The sequence below is a fragment of the Typopeltis vanoorti genome, chromosome 15 (assembly GCF_054136105.1).
Source record: "Typopeltis vanoorti isolate ZY-2024b chromosome 15, IOZ_Tvanoo_1.0, whole genome shotgun sequence".
NCBI classification, from domain to species: Eukaryota; Metazoa; Arthropoda; class Arachnida; order Uropygi; family Thelyphonidae; genus Typopeltis; species Typopeltis vanoorti.
The window spans coordinates 75,683,747-75,699,200 of record NC_143563.1 but is presented as its reverse complement, the minus strand read 5'-3'; the positions used below and the strand labels follow the sequence as shown (position 1 = coordinate 75,699,200).

At 35.1% G+C, this 15,454-nt stretch overlaps 1 protein-coding gene across 11 annotated transcripts in view; it reads right to left on the bottom strand.

The window, feature by feature from the left end:
• LOC150098902 (poly(rC)-binding protein 3-like) overlaps positions 1 to 15,454 on the bottom strand; it is a 435,954-nt gene that overhangs the window by 135,391 nt on the left and 285,109 nt on the right. The window contains exon 1 of one of the 11 annotated variants that reach the window (XM_090404975.1): positions 6,980 to 7,346. The exons of the other annotated variants lie outside the window; for them this stretch is intronic. The gene's annotated coding sequence lies outside the window, so the exon portion shown is untranslated. Of the gene's footprint in view, positions 1 to 6,979; positions 7,347 to 15,454 lie in introns of those variants that run through there. 11 annotated transcript variants of the gene reach the window in all.

The window sequence follows — 15,454 nt, the reverse complement described above, 5'->3', positions numbered from 1 at the left end:
ATTTGTCTAAAAAAAATCATGCTGCAATATATTTTTCTTTAAACTGAGTTTTTTTTTTTTAATAACTTTAAAATTGATTATGAAAATGTTTTGAAAAATAACACGACGAAAATTAGAATTTTATTAAAAATATTTTTACATAACCGCCGAAAGCGACCCTCCATTTATTAGTTGCAAACCACGGCCAGACCAAAAGCTATATGAGCCTACTTTCATTTGAATGTTGAAAGAATATAATAATAGGATAGCATAATGTATGAGAAAATAATTTCATTTTATTACCGATAAAACGTTTTTAAGCAATCTAAACTATTATGCAAACGTTGGTGTGTAATAGTATATTGCTTGCTTTTATAAAGTCAGATCACACTGTCCTAGCGAAAAAAGTAAATTGAAAAAGACATTTCTTATAAATGAAAGGTGCATGCCACTTCATAATGTTAAGTTAAAACTGGCGAAATAAAGATATTTTGATAAATATACTGCAGCAATAACTTTATAGTAATCGTGGTTAGCTGCGATGTACGAACACATTTCGATTATGTTTCTTCTATAATTCAATCTAGAAATGGAAAAGAAATCATAGCCATGCTACGTAGGTATCAATTCCTTTTGTTTTCTCTCTTCAGGGAGTCGAGCGTGTGGTGTTTGGGTGTAGGAATGAGTCGCATACAGATTTACTTTTAAATTTCATTCGTAATATTTTTAAGACAGCAAAATCGCTTTAAAAAAAACTTTTCAGCGAATTTTTAGTCTGTAGAAGACCAACTAATAGACAAGTATTATAAATAAATAAATAAAGTTCTACGTGCTGTGAAACTCGTGCGTTTTTGGTTACGATAATGAAGTAATTAATAGATGTGCAGCTTATTCCCTAATTCATGACACGTCCAGTGATATATGACTTAAAATATGTCCTCTACCAATCACGATATTGGACATATTTTAAAGGATCTTATGAGAAAAGAAAAAAAAAAAAAAAAAAGAAGACAAGTGCGCCGAAGTGATATTTGAATTTGTATTTACAGATTCTTGAAATCCATGTGCTATTTCCTGATATTCCTCTTATGTACCCAACTTGAAAACTTTTCCCAATTTCGTTTAATAAATTCATTTACGACGGTTGTCTAATTAGTAACAAAGATTTTTATTTTTTTGCAGACCTTGATTCAAAGATAATGGTGTGGCCAAGAAGCGCACATGGATTGACAGAAGTGATGGAGTGGCCTTGTAAGCCCTTCAATTGCAACTCAGCTTAGCGCAACAGCAACATATCACACTCCACCAATTAAGAGGGATCCTCGCTCACCCTAATTTCTGCCAGGGCAGCCTCACTTAGGGAGAATTATGTGGAAACTTTTAATGAATTGTATTCTCCGCTAACTGTACGAATTACTTCCTCTTCATGTCTTTTAAATGGCATTTAATAAATTTTCTCCCGTAACGTTTCCGCTTAAGCCATGGAGTAAATAAAAACGTTTTAATTTTAGAGAGGAAATCGAATTTATTAAAGCCATACTCCCTCGTTTGCAAATTGTGGCTAATGAAAAAAACAGACGATTTATCACTTTGAAAGACAAAAAAAAAAAAAAAAACCTTCAATTACGTCGCTATGCAAAGTAATCTTCAGTGGCATCATTAGGGAACTTATTTTCATCCATTTTTCATAGAATGGCGTATAATTAAACGAAATAAAAAAAAAGGAAAAAACTTTTCTTCCAAAAACTGTGTGTAGTTTCTAACATAGAATGCCACCTACTAATACCAACAGCTTCCCTTTTCCTAAGATCACTAACTTTCTGCATATACCAAGGCTTTAACCCATTAACTGCTATCTTCCAATCGAAATTAAAGTGGAATGGCCCGCTTCTCTTTTCTAATTACAGTAATTGTAGTCATGATAAGTTTTATCGCTCTCATCCCTGCCTGTTACTAGCAATGGTCACAGCTGGCTGTGATAATGAAAAGGACCACTTGTCTGTTATGTGAATGACCACAGAATCGCCGAGAGACGGAGGAACAATCAAAAAACATGTTTGAAAATTCATTGTAATGATAATGCGCAAAGTTCCGATAGAAACGCGACGTCATGACTATCATGAAAGGCTGCAACCAGTTTTTCTTCTCAAGCGTCACTCTGAATCCTATTTATATCCAATTACGTTGAACATAAATTTGTATTATGTTCGAAATGCAGGATTTTGCAATTGTAAATGAAATATTACTGAACACCTGGTGTCGAGTATAAAAAGCATTAATATAATTCATAAGCATCTGCCTGCTCATCACGCTTTTTTTTAAAGACGTTTACAATCGGAATTTAAGTCGCGGTTGCTCAAAATCTTTCATTTAAATCAATTCAGCGTTTTGTAAAAGATGACACGCTGGAATGGACTGTTCAGTACGTCACCATCTAACTGAATTCTCCACTAATAACAATCACACTTAGATTTTTGTTCTCCATTTCAATCTTAATTTCAAATTCTGTCGCTTAGTTCTGGAGGACTTTTATAAAAAAAAAAAAAAAAATAGTTTTTAAAGTTATCTATATAATGTCCTTTTTCGAATCTAAAACCAACCTGGTAAGGGCCTGGTTGGCATACCTGCTCTCCAACCAACAGCTCGCAAGTTCGAATCCCGCTGCGGACATGGATGTTTGTGATTGTCTTACCCTGTGTATTGCTGCAACCTTTGATATGGCGCAGCGTGACCTTTGCTGTCCTTGCACCATTAAAATCATAAATCATCACCAGAACAGTTTGTCCTGAATCGATGTTATCGGTCAATGCATGAGCTATTCTACGAGCAGTCTCAGTATTGTATTATGGAGTGAAGTTTGATTTTTTTTTCCAGATTGTAAGCTGTTTGATCCAGCTAGAAACCAGAACAATTAATAATTAAAGTGAAGCTATGGAATGATAAATAATGACGAGTTTAATTTTTATATAAATGTTACATAGATTTCGTATTTTATACATCAAATTATGCAAATCTTATTGTGCATTCCATGATATGTATGGGGGAGAGGACCCATATATATATATATATATAAAATTAATTTTTTAACTTGGGGAAACTGTATATTAGGGTTACCAAGTAATTTTATAAGCTTGGTTATTTAACTCCTAATCCCAAGTAAGCAAACAATTAAGTTTGCGCCTGAAACATAGTTCAAGTCTAAGATGGTACAACACCAGGGCAACTAATTGTAAAGGTGGGTAAAGCTCTGATCACTATCCTTAGTATTTTCCCATAATGTAAAGCACATCTCACTAAAAGATGTATACTGCAATACATTATGGGTGGGGTCACTACCTAGACCGGTTTCAACCTTTTTTGAAGTCTCCTCAGTGAGTAGCTAGATCCTAAATATATACCATATAGCAAGGTTTAGTAATACAGAGCCTTATCAACTTTACCTATAGAAGTTGCTACAAGGTGTTTTTATTTTTAATAAGAATCTTCTTTTTAATAAGAAAATACTAAGGATAGTGATCAGAGCTTTACCCACCTTTTACAATGAGTTGCCCTAGTGTTGTACCATCTTTAGACTTGAACTATGTTTCAGGCGCAAACTTAATTGTTTGCATACTTGGGTTTAGGAGTTAAATAACCAAGCTTATAAAATTACTTGGTAACCCTAATATACAGTTTCCCCAAGTTAAAAAATTAATTACATCTATATCTGCTCCAGAGATTCTTATTAAAAATAAAAACACCTTGTAGCAACTTCTATAGGTAAAGTTGATAAGGCTCTGTATTACTAAACCTTGCTATATGGTATATATTTAGGATCTAGCTACTCACTGAAGAGACCTCAAAAAAGGTTGAAACCGGTCTGGGTAGTGACCCCACCCATAATGTATTGCAGTATACATCTTTTAGTGAGATGTGCTTTACATTATGGGAAAATACTAAGAATAGTGATCAGAGCTTTACCCACCTTTACAATCAGTTGCCCTGGTGTTGTACCATCTTTAGACTTGAACTATGTTTCAGGCGCAAACTTAATTGTTTGCATACTTGGGATTAGGATTTAAATAACCAAGCTTATAAAATTACTCGGTAACCCTAATATATATATATATATATATATATATATATATATATATATATATATATATATATATATATAGGGTGTAAATAGGGTTTAATTTAATATATAGGGTGTAACATACATCCCATACACTAAATTGGCTATTAAAAATCTGTCTGAAAGGAATCTCCCAAATCTGAGACTTAGATTTCAGACATCTTTTGTTTGGCACATCTTTCAAATGATCTTAAAAGTCGCTTTCCTTAATTAAGAGGATAATGTATAGTCGGTAAAGAGTTCCTACTGCACGTTTCAAGTTTTATTTAACCTCAGGATTCACTTAATCACTGTTAAACTATAATGTAAATAAAAACCACTGCTTTCTATGTCGTTGTCTTCACTAACAGCGATATTCGTTCGCTTAACATTTGAAGAGAGAAATTCCAAATGCGATGAACAAAATGCGCATTTCAGGGGGGGGGGGAATATTTCATTCGCTATTCATCTTAGCGCATGCTTCATACCTCAGATTACCGACATGAGCGAGATACACAACAGAAAGGAAAACGTAGGAGATTCGTGATGCTTTGGGTCTGCTGGTAAATAAAAAGATGTAACACTATCGGATCGAATAGTGTTATGAAATAAATCTTCAATTAAACTATTCCATTCCAGTGAATTTTCTATAGACCAATGACTAATTTACTTTCAAAATTATATCAGAAAAAAAAAAAAAAAACACAGATCTAGTTTTACAATAATCCAGTTCCAAAATAGAGAAATGCACCAAAGGAAAACATTTACGAAACAAAAGGAGAGGCTTCGCGTCCTTTATAATAGGGAAATCCCACTTTTACTTAATTTTTAAATGAACAACCAAATAAAAAGCAAATGCGTAAGTATATTATGAAGTAGCTGACACTTTCTTAGAACATCTCATGCGCTGTTATCCGAGCTCAAGTTGAGTAAACGCTCAACTTTCAAGCACTCTTAGCAGTTTGCTTCTTCATCTTAACTTGCTGTATTTGGATTTGCGTCTATACGGTGTCGAGAAAACGTTTCCTCAACCTCATCCGATGTCGCTAGACTACTTCGAACAAGGAGTTCAGTCGATATTTCACCACTTAAGAAACGGATGACAAAAGCACCAAGAAAAATTCAATTACATTTCCTCCTCTAGAACGTGAGCCAAAAGGAATATTGGAAATCGAGCAGCGAAAACGGGCAACAAAATTTATGTTAATTGTCTCGTTATTGGATAATGTTTCTGTTCGACACTGAGGGCGGATTTCATTGAAGGTAATTTTCGTTATCAAAAATTTAGAGAACATCTGGTAACAGTCATACAAATTAATCGACTGCGTCTGTTCTCTTTCAATACTATCTGCACTAAAAACCCAATACTTCCATTGAAAAATCGCAAAAAAGATTTCCTCGATAAAAATACCACAAGCTTTTCTCGCATTCAAATTTGGTCCAAAATGTCTGCCCATTTGGCAATCGAATAGGACAACGTCAAGAACCAGTGTTTGTAATTAATGTGTTTTTACAAGCATATAACGTTACGCAAATGACACTATAAACATATTATACAATTATTGTTGACGAGTTATAAAATTTGGGACGACAGCTTGAGTTTAAGTCCTCACAAAACGTACGTACTTCACGAGAAGATTGAATGTGACTGGCAATTACAAAATTGTACTGCACAGCTTCTGAATTATAATTACGACTTTGTCTTTTGATAAGTATGATAGCAAACGATTCCTTTCATCATATACGGCATTGCTGACAAGCTGCTGCTACAATTAATGGTAAATAATTAGCATCTAATGAAGATAATTACGAAACTGCGGAGAGATAATGTTGCTATTAGAAACAGAATTGGAACAATGGGGAAGGGGGTTCTTGCAAGTCAACGTGAAACGTTGCCATTAACCAGGGGGAGACACAGTCGATGACAAACTTGTCGCTTCATCGAATTAAGGTTGCACTGGTTCGTGGAGCTGATCAAAGTCGTATTTGAAGGGCTATTCAAATTCTGTTCTCTAACTAGCCATGATGTAAGATACAAAATATTACTTTAATAAGCGACAGTTTTATTATTGTCAGATGAATATTTCTGGCTACAAAGCAATTAAGATAACGCTCAGAATACGGGCTTTCGAAACTGTTTCAAAATTCACATTTACCATAGCCACCAGCGATCATATTGCAGGCTCAACATAGCATAATGTCCCAAGTAGACATTGGGAAAGCTGTGGAAACAGCGTATGGCAATTTTCTTTATTGTTACCGTCAGTTTCCAACGGCTCTCCAGAGAGCGTAGCTGCTACCGTTTTATGACACACCGAGCACACTACTGTTCTCCCGGCCTGCAATAGCTTCCTTACTAAGGCTACACCAAGTCTTTAAAAAGGTCACATTATTCCTTTTATGGCAAGAGCGTAAAGCGATATTATTTGTCCAGAGAACATCACTGGACATGCAGATATGTGCCATTTTTTTTTCTTGTCCTCTAATTCGGGAAACACCGAATTCTGTAAACTATTTACATGGAATGATTTATTATAATTATTATGAAATGATAAATACAAACAATTCAATTTAAAACGATTTTGAAATCGTTTTAAATTGATTTGTTGAAATACCTGTTGAAAATAGTACTGTTGTTAATTTGTAATTATAGTAGTCAAATCCACCTCGGTGGATCTACAAAAACATGACTGCGAGGTCACCATTATCAATCTAAAAATACACTGCTCTCATTTTTTGTTACTGCTCCCACAAAGATCGCTTCCTTACATAACATGCTTACAATGCTAAAAAGCTGCCATGTCTGACAAATATTAAGGTTTCATACAATGGCTTGTCATGCCATTATGATACAAGACTGAGCAGCCCACTAACATTAATTTATTAGCAGTAAAATCTTAGTCTCACCTTAGCAATGTAGCTCCGACTGCTAAATAAAGACCCTCTTGCAGGAATACGGGAAAACCTCTGCCAATCGAGTCAAAAAACACCACACTCAAACACGGTAACGGGAAACCAGTTTTAAAATCCGCAATAAAGAGATCTGCTGTAGCCTGCGTACACTGACGCAGAGTTAAGAGAAGCCGTTCTGTTGAACAAAACTTCAGACGTTTGGACTTGCATCCCAGTACGCCAAATCAGCAAACGGATGCAATACGGTGTAAATAAACTGACGGCGTTTCGTACAAACACGCAACTGTAACCATTATTCTCGGGGCACCGCACGTGCTTTACGCTTTATCTGTGAGTCCTATGTCTTTTCCTGTCTACGCAACTGGCACAAAGCCTCGTCGAGCTAAGGCGGTAATATCTAACCTCCCCTTCCACTCCATTCGCCTATATAGGCTTTCAAGGAACTGGAGCTGGGCTGGTGACACCCATCACAAGTTAACTAATTGTCCCGCACAAAGCCAATGAAAACACAAGGAGCCACTTAAAGACAGTACGACAATTATCTCGTGCACAAAAGGAGCATTGCGACAACTCTCGTTGCAGAGAGCGTACGTTGGCTCACTGAAGCTCTGGATAGCGATATTTTGGTTTTGCATTCTTGCATCTAGAAAATCTTATAACTTCGCTTGTTTCATTTTGTGCATGGCGTGGTTTCTCTTATCCGATATCTCCATCTGACTACACGCATTCCAGTTCAGACCTACCATCATCCTGCATCGATTTCATGCACAGAAACATTTACTGATGTTAAATGGAATTTTACCTTTATTTGAATTGTTCGCTTTTTCCGATTTCTCTCATACATAGAGAAATGTTTCTTACGTGGATATTTCATGAAAAATATATTTAGCGATGCGGAAAGCGCATGAATTATACTGGGAAGAAAGTCAATTCCAATTTCGTGTTTTGTTTTGTTATTTTTATATACGAAAGTTTTCCCCCTTTTTTCTTTTCTATATATAATTTTTTTTTCCCCCGTGCAGCCTCAGATTGAATTTCGCTCGTGTTTCTATTAATATTTTATATGTTTCTTGTTGGTTTCTTCATGCTGTTTATTAATACGGTTTTATCTGACTCGAGCGTACTGTCATTTAACTTTAGTCGTGAGAACTGATGTCCAACTTGTATTATCTACGTAAATTTCCGAAGTGTCTGATATGCAAAACGAATGCTATTAGGGAAAAGTACTGAAGCTAACTCAACTGCAGTAACGAAATGTGGCACTCCTAATTCTGGATTCTTAAGAAAGGTGAAGTCCAATCTAGCAGTGACGTAGGTAGTATATGAAGAAAAGTAAACCCGACCACTCATAATGAACCTGCTCCATTCGTACAAGATACGGGGGGGAAAAAATCCTGTGATTTAATCAGTGACGCCTACCGACATGAGAAGAATAAAAGTTCATTTCCCGACAATGAATCTCTAACACCATGTTTTCTTTTACCCTTAGACTACGAAGAGTTCGGTTCTATTCCGCTAAGTGGAGACTATATAATCGAACTTATAATGATCTATCCGAGCCGGTTATCATGAAAGTTACCAAGAGGCAGGTCAAGTCAAGAATTTAAAATATATAACTTTAAAAAAATTAAGATAATTAAAAATTAGAAATCGAGAACAGAAATGTTTAATTTTCTTTTCGATAAACAGAAAAAAACCTTCCTTATCCCATGCCGAGCTGCAACCGTAACAAACGGTAGATGCTATTATCATGAGGCTACTAACAAATGGTAGATGCTACCAGCATATTGCTACGTCAACAACAATCAAGTAAATGTTATCGTATCAGCAACACGGATAAATCTTACTGATGCTCATTCTCGTGAGTTTTATTGCAATCATTACAAACGTTATGCTCACTGTAGCATTAGGACAAATGTTACGAATATAAAAGACCTTGCGTGTTCGATTAACGGCGTTGATCAAACCGTGATCGAAAATAACATGAAAACAATGCATTACTTGAAGGCCGATTCGATTTGTAAAAAATACGAATGCAAAAAGTGATAAAAGTTGACTGCGAAAATTTTTGATGGCATAATTTTTTATGCAGATCCTTTCCGTTCGATTTATAACTATTTTAAACAAATTTAACTGGCATTTTAATACTTAAGCCTTCTTACTTTAATTAAACAACTAGATTTAACTGTTCACTGGGCTTCCGTTATAGAGAAACCACAGAAATATCAAACTTCAACTGGATTTATCCGTTTAACATTTGTAAGTTCTCGTTCTCCTGGAAATGTCTTTCTTTAAATAAATAAAGAGATAGCAAATGATAGTCAAATTCTGCATAAATGTTTCATCTGGATGAGGTGTACGTACGTGGCGTAACGTTTCCATTGTGACAACAGATTCTGCTTGTGGAAGAGCCTCGGTGTTCATCAAGAATGAGATACGCGTTGTAGCTCAGGGAGTAAGGTGAGCTTTGCTACAATGCTTTCAAACATTATTCTCGAGTTTAAATTAAGTCACAAATATCTTATTTTGGAATTGTGTGGGGGGGGGAGAAGTAATTCGAAATTCTGATAATTTTTTTTTTCACTGTCTACGGTAATTTTATTTACTCGTTGCAGCACAAAATATACTGTGCATGGCGCACATCAGCTCGATGGCTGTTCTTTACAAATTAAATAAATTATTTAAATAGTTCTTTACAAATTACCTAAGACACGAAATATTTGGGGTACAATTGTATCGCAGTATTATCCACATTTTAAATTAATTGTCTGAGCCTGGCCTCATTTACAGTCATTCCTGAGCATAGGCGAACACTTAAACATTAGTTAAAAAGTCAAAAGGCGTACAACTTTCTTAACAGGAGAACGATACAACAGCTTATAGCAGAGAGCGAAGCGCTTTCAAACTGTTCTGGGGATTAACAGTATGCGATAGAAAAATAATTTCGAATACTTCCCGTTAATTTTTCAATTAAGTTCTGCAGCATACGCCAATTGCAATTCTTTACGTCATACTGGTAAAATTACTTTTTAAATGTAACTAATTCTTATCATTTTTAAGGAGTCATCGCCTTAAGTGGATGTAAAGCGAAGAGCAAAGTTTGATAAGGCAAATGCCAAAGTTTTCGATTTTGATTTAATCCTAGCCACTGGGATAAGTCCAACAATACTCAATATAATAATAGATGAAATAATACAAAAAGTTAATAAAATACGAAATACGGAAGTGGAAATAAATAGCAGAATAATAAGAATCACATGTTTTGCAGATGATGTACTATTAATTGCAGGAAATGAAACTCAGTTAAAAATATTACTACATGCATTTAATCAAGCAGCAAAATGATATAATATGAAGATATCAAAAACTAAAACGAAATGTATTACATCACAAGAACCACAAAGATGCAAATTAGAATCGGAAGGTAGTATTATCGAACAAATAACTATTTACGTATACAACTGAACTGGGGAGGAAGGCCACATCCAGAAGTCAGAGAACAAGTTGCAAAAACTGCAAGAATATCAGGATGTTTGATGAAATAATATGGAAAAATAAAAATCTTAGAGTAGAGGCAAAAACCAGAATTTATAAAGCACTAATCAGGCCTACGAGGGTGGTCTGCAAAGTTCTCGGCTTCGACCATAGATGGCAACATTATCGGCAAGATTTTTTTCCTAAATTGGTACATCTGTCATAAGCATCCATGTGAAATTGCAAGCCATTCTATCAAGTAGTTTATTTTATATAGCTGTCTGAAGCAAGTGTTGTCTGTATCCTTTGAAAGAGATAAAACTGAGTATCATGCGATTATAAAATTCTTTGTAAAAGAAGGTTTAACGCCAAAAGAAATTCATTCGAAGTTCATAAAAGTTTATGGGCAATGTTCTTCGTTTTCGACAATTAAGAAGTGGGCTGCCGAGTTTAAACGTGGCCGTACCAACCTTGAAGATGATCCACGTGAAGGGCGCCCAAAAAGTGTAACAAGAAATCATTGATCAAGTGCACGATATGGTATTAGATGACCGGCGAGTCGAAGTGCGTGAAACTGCTGAGACTATAGGTACTGCAAAAAGGACGTGTATGATATATTTTGCATGAAGAATTGCAAATGAAAAAGCTTTGCGTAAGATGAGCCGCGCTTGCTCACAGCAGATCAAAAACGCACTCGCATGAAGATCTCTGAACAGTGTTTGGAGCGTTTTAACAAGAATCAAACTGATTTTTTTGCGTCGATATTTTACTATGGATGAGACTTGGATTCACCCATTACACACCACAATCCAAACAGCAGTGAAAACAGTGGTGAGAAGCCGGTTGTTCAGCGCCAAAGTCGATTCCATCGGCAGGAAAGTCATGGCATCGGTGTTTTGGAATGCTAAAGGCATTTTGTTTATTAATTACCTCGAAAAGGATAAAACAATAACCTGGGAATATTATTCCGATCTTTTAACCAGATCAGACGAAAAAATTCGTGAGAAAAGACCCAGTTTGCAGAAGAAAAAAAATCATCTTTCATCAGGACAATGCACTTGCCTACAAAGGTTTGACAATGAGAAATTTTTGGCAATGAGAAAATTAAGGGATCTGCACTATGAATTGTTGGAACATCCGCCCTATTCCCCAAATTTGGCTCCCTCTGACTTCTCTTTCCAAAACTAAAACTCTTTCTCGCTGGTCAGCGTTTTTCTTCGAATCAAGAGGTGATTGCAGCTGTAGAGGGGTATTTTGCAGATCTTACTGAAAACTACTACAGGGACGGGATAATGGCGCTTGAGCATCGCTGGAATAAATGTATTAGTCTTAAGGGAGATTATGTTTAAAAATAAAAATAATTTTGAAATTATAAATTCGTTTTTTCATTGTTAGTTCGAGAACTTTTCCGACCACCCTCGTATTATGACTAATAATGTCGAAACAAGACCAGATACAGGTGAAATGAATATATTAAGGTGAAATAGTAAATAAGACTAGACTAGTTAAAAGTTAAAATAAAAAATGCAGATATAAGAAAACAATGAAATATAAGCAATAAACAATTGGGTATCAACTCGAAGAATAAAATGGATTGAACATGTGAAGAGAAGAAATGAAGATAGAATAATAAAACAAATCTATAGTTGGAAACCAAAGAACAAGAGCAGAACAGGATAATCTAGAAAAAGATTAAAAGATACCATTAAAGAAGATGAAGTCTTGGTCGCAACAAATATCACATCATTAGCGCGAAGAGGAAGATACTAAAATGCTACTGTGAAAAGCACAATCCAGTCAAGGAATACAAGATAACGAATTTGAAATAAGACGGTAGCGTCTATATTTATAGTAATCAACTTAAAACTTCTCTCTTTGAGGGTACGTAAATTCAGTGTGCCGCAGCAAATGTTAAATATTTTTCCTTAAGTACCTCTTGAGCCTCAATTTTTAATTTTCACGTTCCTTTCAACAAGGAATCCATTTAAGAAAAATAACATATCTAACCATAACGGTTAGAAGTTTAGAAAACATTTGTAGCTATTCAGTCTTCTAGGGGGGGGGGGGGGTATAGTGATGATCAAACGATAGGTCAGGTACTGTAATATGAACTATAAACTTTTTTTTAAAATTTATCCTAAAATTGTTAATCATAAGTTATAAATTCGTTATATATTAATAAAATATTTAAAAATTTCAGTAATCAGTGTAGGATTGAAGAGGGCGGGGGGGGGGGGGAGAGGATCGTGCCTAATTAGATGAGAAAGAATTCGCAGGAGAAAAAAATAATATTGAGAAGAGGAAAACAACTGATGAGATGAAAACTGGTTCTTGGCTTGAAATGACCGTCTGTTCCAATGATTGTCAACAGGCATTCATAAGCTATTCGATTTGCTTTCTATTCATAATGACTTTCAAATAAAAATATCTGTTTGAAACATCTTATAGAAAGAACTGATGAGATCCAAAGATGTTGACAGTGCAATAGAAAAAAATACATATATAGATAAAACAGGTTGCTAATTTAATCAATGAAATGTGAGGGCTATGTTGATCCGCTTGAACCCAGTAATTGAAAAATTAATTAAAAATTAATTTTTAATCCAAAATTAACATCGACTAAAGGAAGTTGACAGATAAACCTGTTCGCCGAATATTGTAACCACCTTGTTACAAATACATTTTTATCACTACGAAGTTTGGAAGTCGCATACTAATTTTGTCGATGGGTACGTGCATATCTTCGGACAGACAACGTGAGGACAATGTTTTATAGAAAGTTGAGCAGAAGTGCATAAAAATGTAGTCTGGACCACGCACAGATTTTTAGTATGTAAATCACGCATTGATTTATTTTCAGCATTACAGGTAATAAATACGATAGAACTATATTTGGTGTCAATATTATTCAGAATGTTTGTAACAGGATTTCTTGTATGCGAAAGCATACAAGAAATCCTGTTACAAACTGCACCCTCCTCTTTGCATGCGGCAAAGTTTATTCTGTTATCAAAATCAACTGTGCCGCACGAAATCTTCGAAGAGAAGCGATCAGCGATATCAGCCTAGAAATTTTTTTAAGTGTTAAGGCTAGCTGCTTTTCCTTTCTTTAAAATAAGCTTTATATTCATGCCATGTTCATCAAAAGAAAATTTCTTAAGCGTCCTAATTTAAGAAGAATGCCTGCAAGCACTAACTGCATTTAGCAACTAATGGGTCATCAGAAATGCCAACTCAGATTCCTCAAGGAAGAATCTGTTTGAGTTAGCAACTGTTTAAATCTGATTTGGCAGTCATCCTCGGAATGAACTAATTCCATATTGCTATATATAAATTTAAAATGGATTTCAATGAGGTCTGTTTATTGCTATCTTACGATCGTTCAAAAAACCCGAAAATATTTGAAAGTTCATTTACACTACTTTACAATTATTATTATTTTTACTGATGTATATAAATGTTATACAACTATAACGTTAACATGCAAAATAAATATTAAATTACAACAGACAGTTTACTTCAATAATGAATTTCGCGCCCCATCTCGCATACTTGCTTCTCTATTGCCGACTGCATCCGTAAGCAACCGTCAGTTTGCTTCCCTTCCATCGACGTACATCAAAATTCCTCTTTGGGGCTTTCCTGCGAAGCCAGAAATAATTAATATCGGGTCATGAAGCTGTCTTTTTAATGCTGAGAAGTACGCCCTGGGTTTATTTGCATTCCGGATTTGAGATCTTTTGATAAACTAGAAAATCTTGCCTCCATCCAATACTCAGCTAAACGAGTGCGAATTGAACTGAATATGCTTAAGCGAAATCTCCACCACACATCCACCATGCAAGTATGTTTAACTTTAATTATACTTGGTAAAACGTGATTAATAATCGACAATCACGGTGTTTAAGTAAAAGAATGTTCGGAATGCTGGTATTATCGAGAGAAAGCTATTTCTCGGGTGTATCAACATTAATTGGCCAGAAAATATGGATTTGGGAATGTAATCAATTGTGTGGGTAGGAGAAATTTTTAACAGAGTTGCACTCAGCAATCGACAACGACCGCCTACTTCCTGGCCCATGTTATGGACCGAAGTGACTTAATGCGAAAAGTAAATGGAACAATATTCTGAATGGCACGCACTGCCATTATATCACCCAATTTTTTTTTTTTTTAAAGACAATTACTTATAGCAAACTATTCACGATTAAAAAAAAAAAATGAACGATCACTGATGTGGCTGGAAAAAGTACAATATTCACATTATTAAAGTGTTGTGCTGTAGGTACACGACCTCTGGTGGGGCGCAGCGATCGTAAGAAACTTTATAAGTTTCATTCATCTGAAATGTGAACTGCTAAAAGAACTATCGCGTAGCCAAGCTTTTGAGTCTTACACATTCAAAGATGGTTGTTAACGTTTAAGACACTTATGAATGCTTTCCCAGAGGAGAATATTCAGCGAAGTTCAATAAAAACTGGCCAATACAATAAGCAGGGGAGACGAATATCGAGAATATTACTATATTATAATAGTTATCCCAGCCCTCTACGTACGAGACCTCCATTTCTATATTCGCAAATGCTTTCCCTCCTTTTGAAGGAATCAGATCGTCGTAGTTGAAAAGGGTTAGGAAATTTCTTCAGCGAATGTATTATAAAATGCGACGAATAAACAGACAGCTCATCTAAGCATTGTACTGGTTTCACCATTTTACGTGAAATTTCTGGTCTTCTCTCTTTGGCAATTTCAAACTATTAAGAAGAAATGTAAAACAATTTATTTAAAAAGCAAAACGAAACCATTAAAAGTGTGGGTCGTTTCATGATTTTCATCAATATTAGACCGCTATATTCGTTCCGCCATTTAAAAAAAAAAAAAAAAAAAGTTAAATCTTATAGATCGCTACAAGTTTTCTCTAAGAATGCCCAATTTAAATTTTCTTCAAAGTTGAGAAACAAACTAAGAATTTTTGAAACGATATGGAAGCCGGTC